The sequence below is a fragment of the Triticum dicoccoides genome, chromosome 5A (genome assembly GCF_002162155.2).
Source record: "Triticum dicoccoides isolate Atlit2015 ecotype Zavitan chromosome 5A, WEW_v2.0, whole genome shotgun sequence".
NCBI lineage: Eukaryota > Viridiplantae > Streptophyta > Magnoliopsida > Poales > Poaceae > Triticum > Triticum dicoccoides.
Window position 1 is genome coordinate 68619805 of NC_041388.1, and position 10873 is coordinate 68630677.

Consider the following 10873-nt stretch of genomic DNA (forward strand, 5'->3'; position numbering starts at 1 on the left):
TCTCTTGCTCTCACATCCCTCTCCCCCACACACACTCGATATCTCTTCCAAATAGTCTGCTCCCCCCGCCCGCACCCGTGCTATCTTGCTACTACACATGTCACACCATTCCCCCTTCCCTTATACTAGGTTTACATCATCAGTGGTCTCTCTAGTCCACATACACTGTCTCCCTCTCACACACAAATGTGTGCACAAACACACACAGACACGCACAAACACCCATTTACCTGGATCCTCATCTCTCCTCATGTCTGCATGTGTATCTCACACACTCACTCTCTAATTATGTATATGTGTCTCCATGTTACACAACACAAAGCCCCATGTACATGTCTCTCTCTATCCTCCACACACATAGACACAAAGAATATGTTATCATTGCCTCAGTCTCTAACATATCACACACGCACACACTCTCTCTCTCTCGCAAACACGCTCAACAAGGGTTTCCCCGTGAATAACTTACCGTCTATTCATGAACAGTCGTGGCAGTACGGCGAACACGAGACGTGAAAAAGAATAAATCTACATGTGCTTAGACCACCTAGTATGACTACTAGGACTAGAGCAAGCCAAAAAGCGCGCCGCCGTCACCCCTCCTTGTCGGCGACGGGAAAATCTTTGTTTTACACAGTCGAGAAGTCATTGTGCTAAGGGCCCACATGCCGAGGCATTGAATAGAATGTGGATGCTAGTTTACGGAAGCAAGTATCGATAATACATTTGTATCTCCATACTTATATTTCCTCTCTTATAAAAAACTGAGTTGGTGATGATGGTACGTGTGCCATCTTGCAATATAGACCGTCTGATCTATATCTGACGGATGGAAATTAAACTAAAAGATACCCGCACCCCTCTCCACATTTGCAGACAAGGCCTTCCCTCGTTCATCCTTATCTCAACAAACCTCATTGTTGAGTAATTAAGAAAGGAAGCCTCTCGAACAAGCTGGCCTGGTGGCCGCTGCCGGCGTCATCAATCTCATGCCTCTGCTCAGTTCAACCACCAACCACCACCACACCCCACTCCTCTTCACCTTATCTCATATTTCTCGAGATATCATTAGTTTTTACACATGGGATTACTCCCGCAAGGGTCAATCACAACAAGAGTTTTATAAAAAAATGCATCTTGATGTTCCGTGCAATGCACGGATCTTGCTAGTACTCCTATACAAGACTAAGTTGGTGATGTTGGTGTGTCTGCCATCCGTCGTTTCTGACCATTAGATCTACATCTAATGATTGTAAGGTAAGCTGTTGCCTTTTCTCACCAACATCCCACTTGTCTACCAATTTACAGAAAAACCCATAATTAGTATCTTAAAACCAACCACATCCCTCCCTGACCTCACCAAAACAGCCCAAGGAATATATTCTAATTGAAACATAATATATCTCTAGTGACATATATATATATATATATATATATATATCAAAATTAGAGTGTTTTGTACCAAGTTTGTGAATAAGTGTTATTCTAATTATGATTTGTTGCAACGGACATGAACATTGCTAGTATTTCCAACCATGCATTTCTTTTCCTAGTATTCCATATCGAGTTTTCCATCAAGATATTAGTCACTCATGGTTGATATTTACTTTCAATCATGTACACATATGCACTATGTAACTAGCCTTGCTTATTAGCTTCCAAAGCTTAACTTTCACTCCTACTTACAATATGTAGAGTATTTAACAAAAAACTACCACTTTCAACCAGCCCTAGGTGGAATCTATTGTACGAAAAATAGCAAAAACATACCCAAAATTTCTTAATCCATGCCAAAAACTACCTAGTACTCCTACCGATTAGGTTCGTTTATACCCATTTATGACAGGGTTGGCCCACATGTCCGTGCTGACGAGGCAGCTTAAACCAACACATTTTGTTTGACCATTGAAACGAGGGACCCACATCTGACCTTCTATCCTGTTATTCCCCCTCGAATCATTATTTTTCCTGAACATTACTTCAAACAGTACTGATGCGTGTTCGTCGGTGGCGCCGGTGATGAGCGAGTTGGCCGCCGCTCCACCGGACGGGCCGGACGCCTCTCTGGCCTCCGCACAGGTTGGCAGGCTAGCCCGAGTGTGACTCACGAGCGAGCAAGCCGCTGCGCTGGCCTTCGCTCGAGCCAGATGGCTGGTCTTAGCGCGGCGCGCGCGAGCAAGCCGCCGCGCTGCCTTGCCAATCTATCTAGCAAACCTTGCAGACAAGCAGCTGGATGGAGCTATCTTGGCTAGCTAGCGGCCGCGAGCGCCGGACGGTGCTGGCATCCGGGCTGCCACAACATGGGCTCCGCACCGCCGGCGGTTTTGACCTCGCCTTCTAGCTGCGTCCCATGGCCGATGATGACTAGGTGGACGGGCCGGAGGTAGGAGGTCACTCAAGGATTTTTGTTGGTAAGAGCATGTACAATGGTTGATAAGGTAGTCTTATCTTAAGTCTGCCACATATGCAAGTGGTAGTAGTTTCTTGGCATTTTAGTGGTTTCTTGCATTAATAGAGAAAGTACAATAGAGCTGAGTCAGCGGGCTATAAGAAATAAACAACTACTGCATGTTGGCTATAAGATGGGCTGTAGATGACATGGCACTGGCTTATAGCCAGCAGCTGGCTATACTATTAACCATGCTCTTAGGGGTTTCTTGTAAGGAACAATGTACGTACTACTAGCGACAAAAGGCGATTCTAGGTTGAGTTGTACTCCAACGAGTACTACTAGTGGTCGCGGGAGTGTATACCTCGTTTTGTGGGTTCGATCCCGGCCGAACGCACGGCGGCCTTTAAAAAAATAGTACTACTACACTTTGCTGCGAGCCAATATTTTAGACGGGTAGTTTGAGTTTTGAAGTCAAACGGACGTGCGGCCCCACAATCTGGGTGCACTGGACAGCCTAGCCACGTGAACGGGTTTTCCTTCCCAGCAGCCCGTGGCTCGCGTCCTCGCCCTAGCCGCACCTCGCTTGCAGCTTCCAGCTAGTAGCATATTTAAACTAGCGCCTCCCAATTAAGCCCGAGGAGCCGGAAAAGCATGGCGGGGCATTGGGAACTGTGCAATATGGCTCTGTATGTAAAGTGCTCTACTACTACTCTGTAGCTTGTGGCATTGCATGCATGGACTTCACTCCATTATTGGCTCTACTATAAAAGAAATTCCTCTTGCCGTGTTTTTTTTTGAAATGGAGGCAAAAGCTTCGCTTCATCTCATTCATAAAGAAGGAACTATTAACAAAGTTCGACGAGATCCATTACACCTCCACAAAATGGAAGCGAAAAGCCTAGTCTTGTTGTATCAAATAACTCAAATGTTCTGCCCCCATAGTAACCGTCGCTGATAAACAGGCTGCTAGTGTGTGCGTGAGAGGAGCGACTGAGTAGGCCAGCTATGTGAGAGGAGCGGCTGAATAGAGCATCGAGAGTACCCACTAGGCCACTACGCAGGTGTACTTCCCCTGCATTGATAGTACAGCGATGGTTCTAGAGAACAGTAGTACCCTCCACTTCCAACTGTAGCTCCTTGGCCCTGAGATTCAAGAGTTCAAAACTGGTGCACTATACTAGACTAGACTAGAAGTACAATACATGGCACTACTAGTTGAGAAAAGTAGTACTAGTACTGCTACAGTACAAGTACGTACTCCTCCGTCACATAATGTAAGACATTTTTGACACTAGTTGGCGTGTACAAAAAATGGCAAAAACATACCCAAAATTTCTTAATCCACGCCAAAAACTACTACCTAGTGCCAAAAATTTCTTACTAGTGCTATTATTTACAGTATAATGCAATCGCATAACGTTCCATAATCCCTTTCTTTCAAAAAAATCACTTCTGGAGAGAAGATTGCTACCTCCACGCGAGCTTCTCATAGGCCAGCGCCACCGCATGCAGTCATGTGAGAGAGAGGGAGACATCCATGCAGCATGTAGAGAGAGGAGAACGCGGGCGGACAGCCAATGGGCTGCATGGGGCATTTACATCTGCTAACTACTCCCATCCATGCACCAGGGATATTTCCGTCCAGAAAGCATGCAATGAGCCCCTGCCTTGGTATCCGGGTCTGCTCTTATGCGCAGAGTAAAAAGAATCGGAGGGAGTACTAGTAGTAAATAATAGCCTCACCCATTCGTTGAGGAACGATCTACAGTTGGAAGGGATGAGGCCCTGCGGTTACTACGCTCTTATCTCCTCCCCGCCAGTTCCCCTCCCCTCGAAGAGAAGGCAGTTCGTCGCTGCTCCCATGGATTCGCCAGGCGGTTCTCCTCCTCGTCGGGGTTGGGAGACCTTGGATGACGATCTTGTGGGAGAAATCGCACGCCGCTCCGACGTCCTCACCGCCGCAAGACTCGGTGCTTCCTGCACCAACTTTTTCAAGACGCTGCTTAAACATGCCATGCTTGTTGGTCTTCCATGCATCCTCGAGGAGAAGGTTCTTCTATGGGACAATCCGTCGAACAGTCCACCACTCCCTGGCCATGGTTGCACGTTCATTCCGCTAGAGTTGCCGACGTTGAGAGGTAGTCGGATTTTGTCCGATGAGCAGGTCAGTAATGGTGTTTTATCATGTAGTACATAGTTATTCCGTTTCCATCCCATAATTTCTCCGCTGCCCACTGTGTTATATATAGGTCTGGGTCGATGCCAACAAAGATTGGCTTGCATACCTCCGGCCGGATACCACCATCATTTTGCACAACATCCACAGCAGTGCGGCCGTTCCGGTAGAACCCTTCTCCACCATTAGGATCGGCCTTCCGGACTGGCTGGGCAAGAATACGTATGATGATGCCTACATGAGATTGAAGAAGATAGCAATTGCGGACCCGCCAACAAAGCGACGCGGCTACGACGATTACTATCTCATCGCGGTGTTCGACGTCATAAGGATTGCCATCAATGCAGGAGGCAGTAACGGCAGAGGCTGGCGCATGTTGGCGGCGGCAGATTTGTACCCCTACACGTTCAAAGACGTCATGCGCCATCTAGGCTGCATCTTCGCGGTGACAAGCCAGGGGAATTGTTTCATCTGGTTGACATCCTACGGTACAAGAGATTACAAACGGAATGCACAAACCATCATTTGCATCCCTAATGGTACTCCATTATTTTGCAGGGACCAGTCATCCCCCGAGCAAAATAAGATCGCCGATCCTGGATGTGCATTTGCATCCGCGATTCGGTCTAACCTGGAACCTTGTAGCTGACTTTGGCATATTGGGATCAACTATCTTAGCAGTCGTTACCCATGGTACCACTGATGTGCAACATGGTCACATAATCTACCACGATCGGACTGTCACCATCTACCTAGGTATTCCATTTTTTAACCCTCTCGCCTTCTCTTTCATTGTTGTACTAGTAGTATACTTTGTAGTACTAGTAGGTGTACTTTTTACCTTGGAGGACACGTATAGCTAGCTAGGCCCTTGAAGACTTGAACCCACTAGCTGCCACCATTTTTGTTTTTCCATATCTTACTATCTCATCCATGTAGCCAAGAGTGGCTATATATAATAAGCCGATTATTTTACTTCCTCTATACCGGAGTAGTACTATTTGCTGCACAGTATTACTGACCACCACATTTGAGCACAACATTATTATGCATGGTCCTTGACTATGTACATCACCATGTGTCCAGATATGGGATGCCGCGTGTACCAGATGAACGGCGCCGAGTTCGACCCCTGTGATGCTACGTGGGTGCCGAGGACCACTCTTGGAGAGTACTCGCTTTTCATCGGGGACAGCTACCCCATTGTGAAGCGGATGCCACCTTCCGTGCATGACACAGAAGGCCTGCCGTTCATGAAGCATGGTTGTGTCTTTAGTGCGCACCACCGGATGAACGACATGCTAGGACACGCTATCCCAGATTTATGCCGCTTCAGCTTGGATGAGTCTCCATCGTGTGGAACCGGACTAGAAAGCTGCGATAATGATTCCCGTTGCCCACCGCTATGGATCGTGCCATCCATGAAGAACACTTGGGACTGGAACCTGGAGGAGGACAGGTAGCCCATCTATAATGTGTAAGTGGAGTACGGTAATTGTGAACGGTAGCGCTGTGAATAGATGTAGACTAGTCGTGCACAAATTTATCACATCAGTTGGAGATGAACTTGTGTGGCATACTAGCATTTGTCCTTTAGAATTTATTACTAGTAAATGTGTTATGTGTACATGCAACTTGTGTGGTTGTTGCACGGGCTCCAACATGCTCTTTGAGAAAAATAGGTGGCACAGCTTTGGATATACGTGACATGGCGGCATCATACAGTAGCATCGTTCGCTATAGTTGTACTAGTACACTCCTACTAGGACGACAACTCCTATAAAACCTTGCGCTTGGCTCTTTGCCTCTTCGGGAGGTTCAACGGTTCATACTCGTGTGAACCATGCACTTGGCTCTTCGCCTCTTCGGAAGGTCCAACAATGATGATACTACAGTACAATATGCTTCTGGCAATCTGACACCGATTGAACTGTTGCACGTCCATCGTGAGGGCGAGGGCGAGGGAGAGGGAGAGGGCGATGTAGTCAAAACCCTCTCCTCGTCCTGTGAACCACCGCGTGCGTGGGCGAGGGAGAGGCGTAGTAAGCAATCTTCTCCTTGTTCGGCGAGTTGACGGGACACATCAAAGCAGTACTAGTGCTAGTAGTAGTAGTCCATATTGCGTCCTTTCCGATTAATATGGCTTAATTTGAAACAAGAAAAATACACTGGCGGTCAACGTATGTAACAGTACGCTCTTTACGATCACTATATATAGTTTTGCGGCGATTACGCGATCACTAGCTCATCGTAGAGCACCATATTGCACCCTACTGACTGGCCACATAGTCGACGTGGCACTTTGTTGACTAGTTAAATTGTCACCTAGTTTCTGGGTCCCACCTGTTAGTTGGTAGAGTAATGAAATCAGTTAAACAAAACTTTACGCAGGCGCGACACGAGTCCAACCCTTGCACGCGAACCGCCCTGGCTGTGTATGTGAGTGCATGCACGTGTCCTCCCTCGGTCTTCCAACAAAGAGTGTACTACATGATGTACATCTACACTTCCAATGTGTTTAGCCTTTAATATAAATCGATATTGATTGACTAATGCACAAACTTGTGTTGTAGGTATAGGCTACATGTCTATCCTTAATTATAGCATGCAACGGCCTTCATTTAATCTTCTTATCTCAATGGTCGCATGCACACATAAGTCTGCCACTTTTGGGCGTTAATTATGCCCTAGTCAATGTGTAAATCTCTAAATGTACAGTCTTTCACGGACGTAGGGAGTGGGTTGAGCACTTGAGCGTGAGCGTGTGTGTTGCGTCGTGTGTTGTGTGCCGCATGGGTGCGTGAGTGTTGCGTGTGTCCATGTGTATGTGTGAATGTTGCATGTTGCATGCATGCATGCATGGATGCATGGGGCTTACTCCCTCCCATTGACATGTCCATTTGGCTATAGATTTCAACAAGTGACTAGGTACGGAGCAAAATGAGTGAAGTGAGTGTAGAGGCATAGGGATACTATAGAAAGGAAGTCCTCGTGATCCATTTATTCCCCATCTCGGTCAGAGAGAACTATTCAACTAGTCTTCGTAGTGAAGTGACAATACACACTGCAGCAGATGGGACACGTAATTAATAAGCTGAACCAGTGTGTTGGTGTTACTAAATCAGTCGGTTATGTTTGGTAGTCTCAAGTCATTCAAAGCATGCACAGCCCATGTCACATCCTAGTTAGCCATGCATTAGAGTGTTGCATCATGTTTACTCTTTCATCAGAAACCTGAAATGGGGATGACAGAACCCCCAGTCCCCTCTGAATCCAATTAGGGTTTACTAAAAACTTTTTCAATGAACCTGAAATGCCCTTCTAAAATGCCCATCATTTTTGTCTTGGTTCAGAACCTCTGCCAAAAGTGGTGCACATTTTCCTAGGCCAGCTTAGGGTTTTTGAATTAAATCATAAATATTTGAATTTGGGCATTTAAAAATTATATAAAATATTTAAATGCTCAAATATCTCCAAACTAAAATGTTTCATGTTGGAAATAATCCAACTATGGACCAGGAGTAGTTTGGTGATTTTAGGAGTTGCTTAAGTATTTTATTTAATTCAACAAAGTTGCAGAAGTATTAAAAAACAGAAAACAGAAAAAAATGGAAAAACTTACCTGGCGCCCAGCACCCGGCCCACCTGCCGGCCCAGCCCAGCGCCGCTCCAGCGAGCTGCTTGCCGGCCAGGCAGGCAGGCAGGTGCCCGACGGCGACCGCAGCGTGCGCCACGCACCTGCTCGCCGCCTCGCCGCTCCCCGTGCCCGGTGACGTCGTGGACCGGCCTCCCTCGCTCCCCCGAACCCCCCAGACACCCCCTCTCCTCTCCAGCTCCTCCCCCTCGCGCTCCCCCGCCATGACCGACGCCACCATCGTCGTGCCTTCGTCGTAGCCGTGCTCCCCGCCGCCCGTGCGTCCTCTCATCGTGTCCAGGAGCTCCGCCGCTGTCCACTCCATCGAGCAAGCCGAGCCCCGAGCGCTCGCAACGCCCGAGTCCACCGCAACGACCTCGCCCGAACCGCCGTCGCCGGAGATCCCCTTCAATGCCATCGTCGCTCCGGTCCATCTCCGGCCACACCAAGGGCTTCGTCGCACTCACTGTGAGCTTAGCCATCTTCCCCTTCCTTCCGTTCTTGCTCCCGAGCCATGTAGTGACCTCCCGGAGCTCAACCGCACCCACCGCCGTGGAGCTCGTCACCGACGTGCTCCCGGTTACCCTCCGACCACTCCACGGTGTCCTTCATGCTCACCGTGTCACTTAGCACTTAGCTAGCCACTCCCCGAGCCTCACCGACCCCTCTAGCGTCAAGTTCGTCTTCGGCCGAACCCCGGTGGCCGCCAAAGTCGTCGCCGGCGCCAACTCCGGCCACCCCGACTCCAACGGACTCCACCAAGAGCTGCGGCTTGTCCTCAGCTCCACTCCGGTGGTCTCCGCGACCCATTTGGTGGCCGAAACGGCCAAAACCACTTCCGCCGCCGCGTCGGGCTCGCCGGCGGCTAAACGCCGGTGCAGCCGACCCGGGTTTGACCACGGGTGGGCCCTGGTTGACTCCCCTGAGTCAATGACAGGTGGGGCCCAGCCCTGTTAATTAAACAGGTTTAGTTTTAATTAAACTTTAATTAATTTAATCACCCTGACATGCGGGACCCACTGTCAGGTTTGACCCGGACGTGTTCCGTTGACCTGCTGACGTCACACTGACGTCAGGCTGACGCAATAATTGATTTTCTGGAATTATTCTAATATAGGAAATTCCAGAATATAATTTAAACTTCAAAAATTCATAACTTTTATTCTGTAACTCCAAATCAGACAAATTATATATGAAAAATGATCAGAAAAATCCAATCTATCCATCTGTACTATTTTCATGCATGATTAAACAAGTTAACTTGATGTTTAATGCAGAACAAGGAAGAACACTTTAAAGGGCCATGTTTGAGTTTGAAATTTGAATCTTTGATTCAAATTGGTTCAAACCCTTCTGGTCTTAGCTGCATTAGCCCAACACACTCATATTGCTATGTTTCATGCATACATCATATTGTTGCACATTGTTTGGTGATGGTTGTGTATCGGTGTTCTTTGCGGCAGGATCTGCCTCCGAGGAGTATCGTGATTACCCTAACGAAGAACCGTATCAGTGCATCGAACCATCAGGCAAGCAACCAACCATTTGATCATATCGATACAATACCATGTTCTCGCTCCTGCTCTCTTTTACTGCATTAAGACAACGCGTTTCAAACTGCTCTGTGCTACGGTAGTTGAACCCACTTCCTCTGCATGACCTGTCATTGCCACAGTAACTAGATGAAACCCACTAGCATGTGTAGGAGTTGATTGAGCCATATGTATGTGTTGTTCCTACCTTGCTATGCCTGCTATGCTTAGAGTCGTGTTAGGTCTGGTTCATCTGGGTGATGGGCTAGAGTGAAATGATTATATCGGTAATAAGAGTGGTGTGGTGAACACGATTTGGTAAAGGTATCGATGAGAGGCCATGTAGGAGTACATGGTGGGTTGTTTCATTGAAGCCGACCTTAAGCACTGAGATCTGTATGTGTGATTTAAGAATCAGCTACTACCATGCATTGGGCCCGAAACCAATGGACCCTCTCGGCTTCTTATTCACCCTAGTTCTCCGTCCAGGAGTTGCAAGTAGTTTCTGGTGTTTATAGCCTACTGGAGGCCGTGGACAGCGCTGACCGTAGGGGTGGGCTGTGATGCGGTAGGTACGTGGCCGGGTGTACCGAATACCCGTTAGGTATCTCGGGAACCCTGTTCACATCGTTCGGGGCCGTATGGGAAACCTTGGCCGGACTCCCTGCGGATGGAACCTGGATAGGCGATAAACCTGGACTGGAGGCTTAGGTGGTTAGGTAGGTCGTGGCCGACACCCACGTTGGGCTTCCGCTTGAAGGTTGCCGAGTACATGTCGTGTAAACGACGGTAAGTGGTGAGAGCGTGTATGAAGAAGTACACCCCTGCAGGGTTATCATGATCTATTCGAATAGCCGCGTCCGCGGTAAAGGACTACTTGGTTGCCTATACAGTTCATAGACAAGTAAATGGAAACTACTAAAAGCCTCAAGATAAGTGTGAGTGCCGAGGATGGCTCTTCCATAGGAAGACGGAGGTGGATCCTCGGTAGTGTATTGAATTGGTGAGTAGTGGACTCGTGTGCGCAAAACCATTTCAAGTTGGAGTCTCGTAGGTTAGCCTAGCCAAGAGTCAAAGCTGGCTTGCTGCAATAACTCCACCAACCCTTCTTGATAATATGCATGTATGTAGGATCTGAT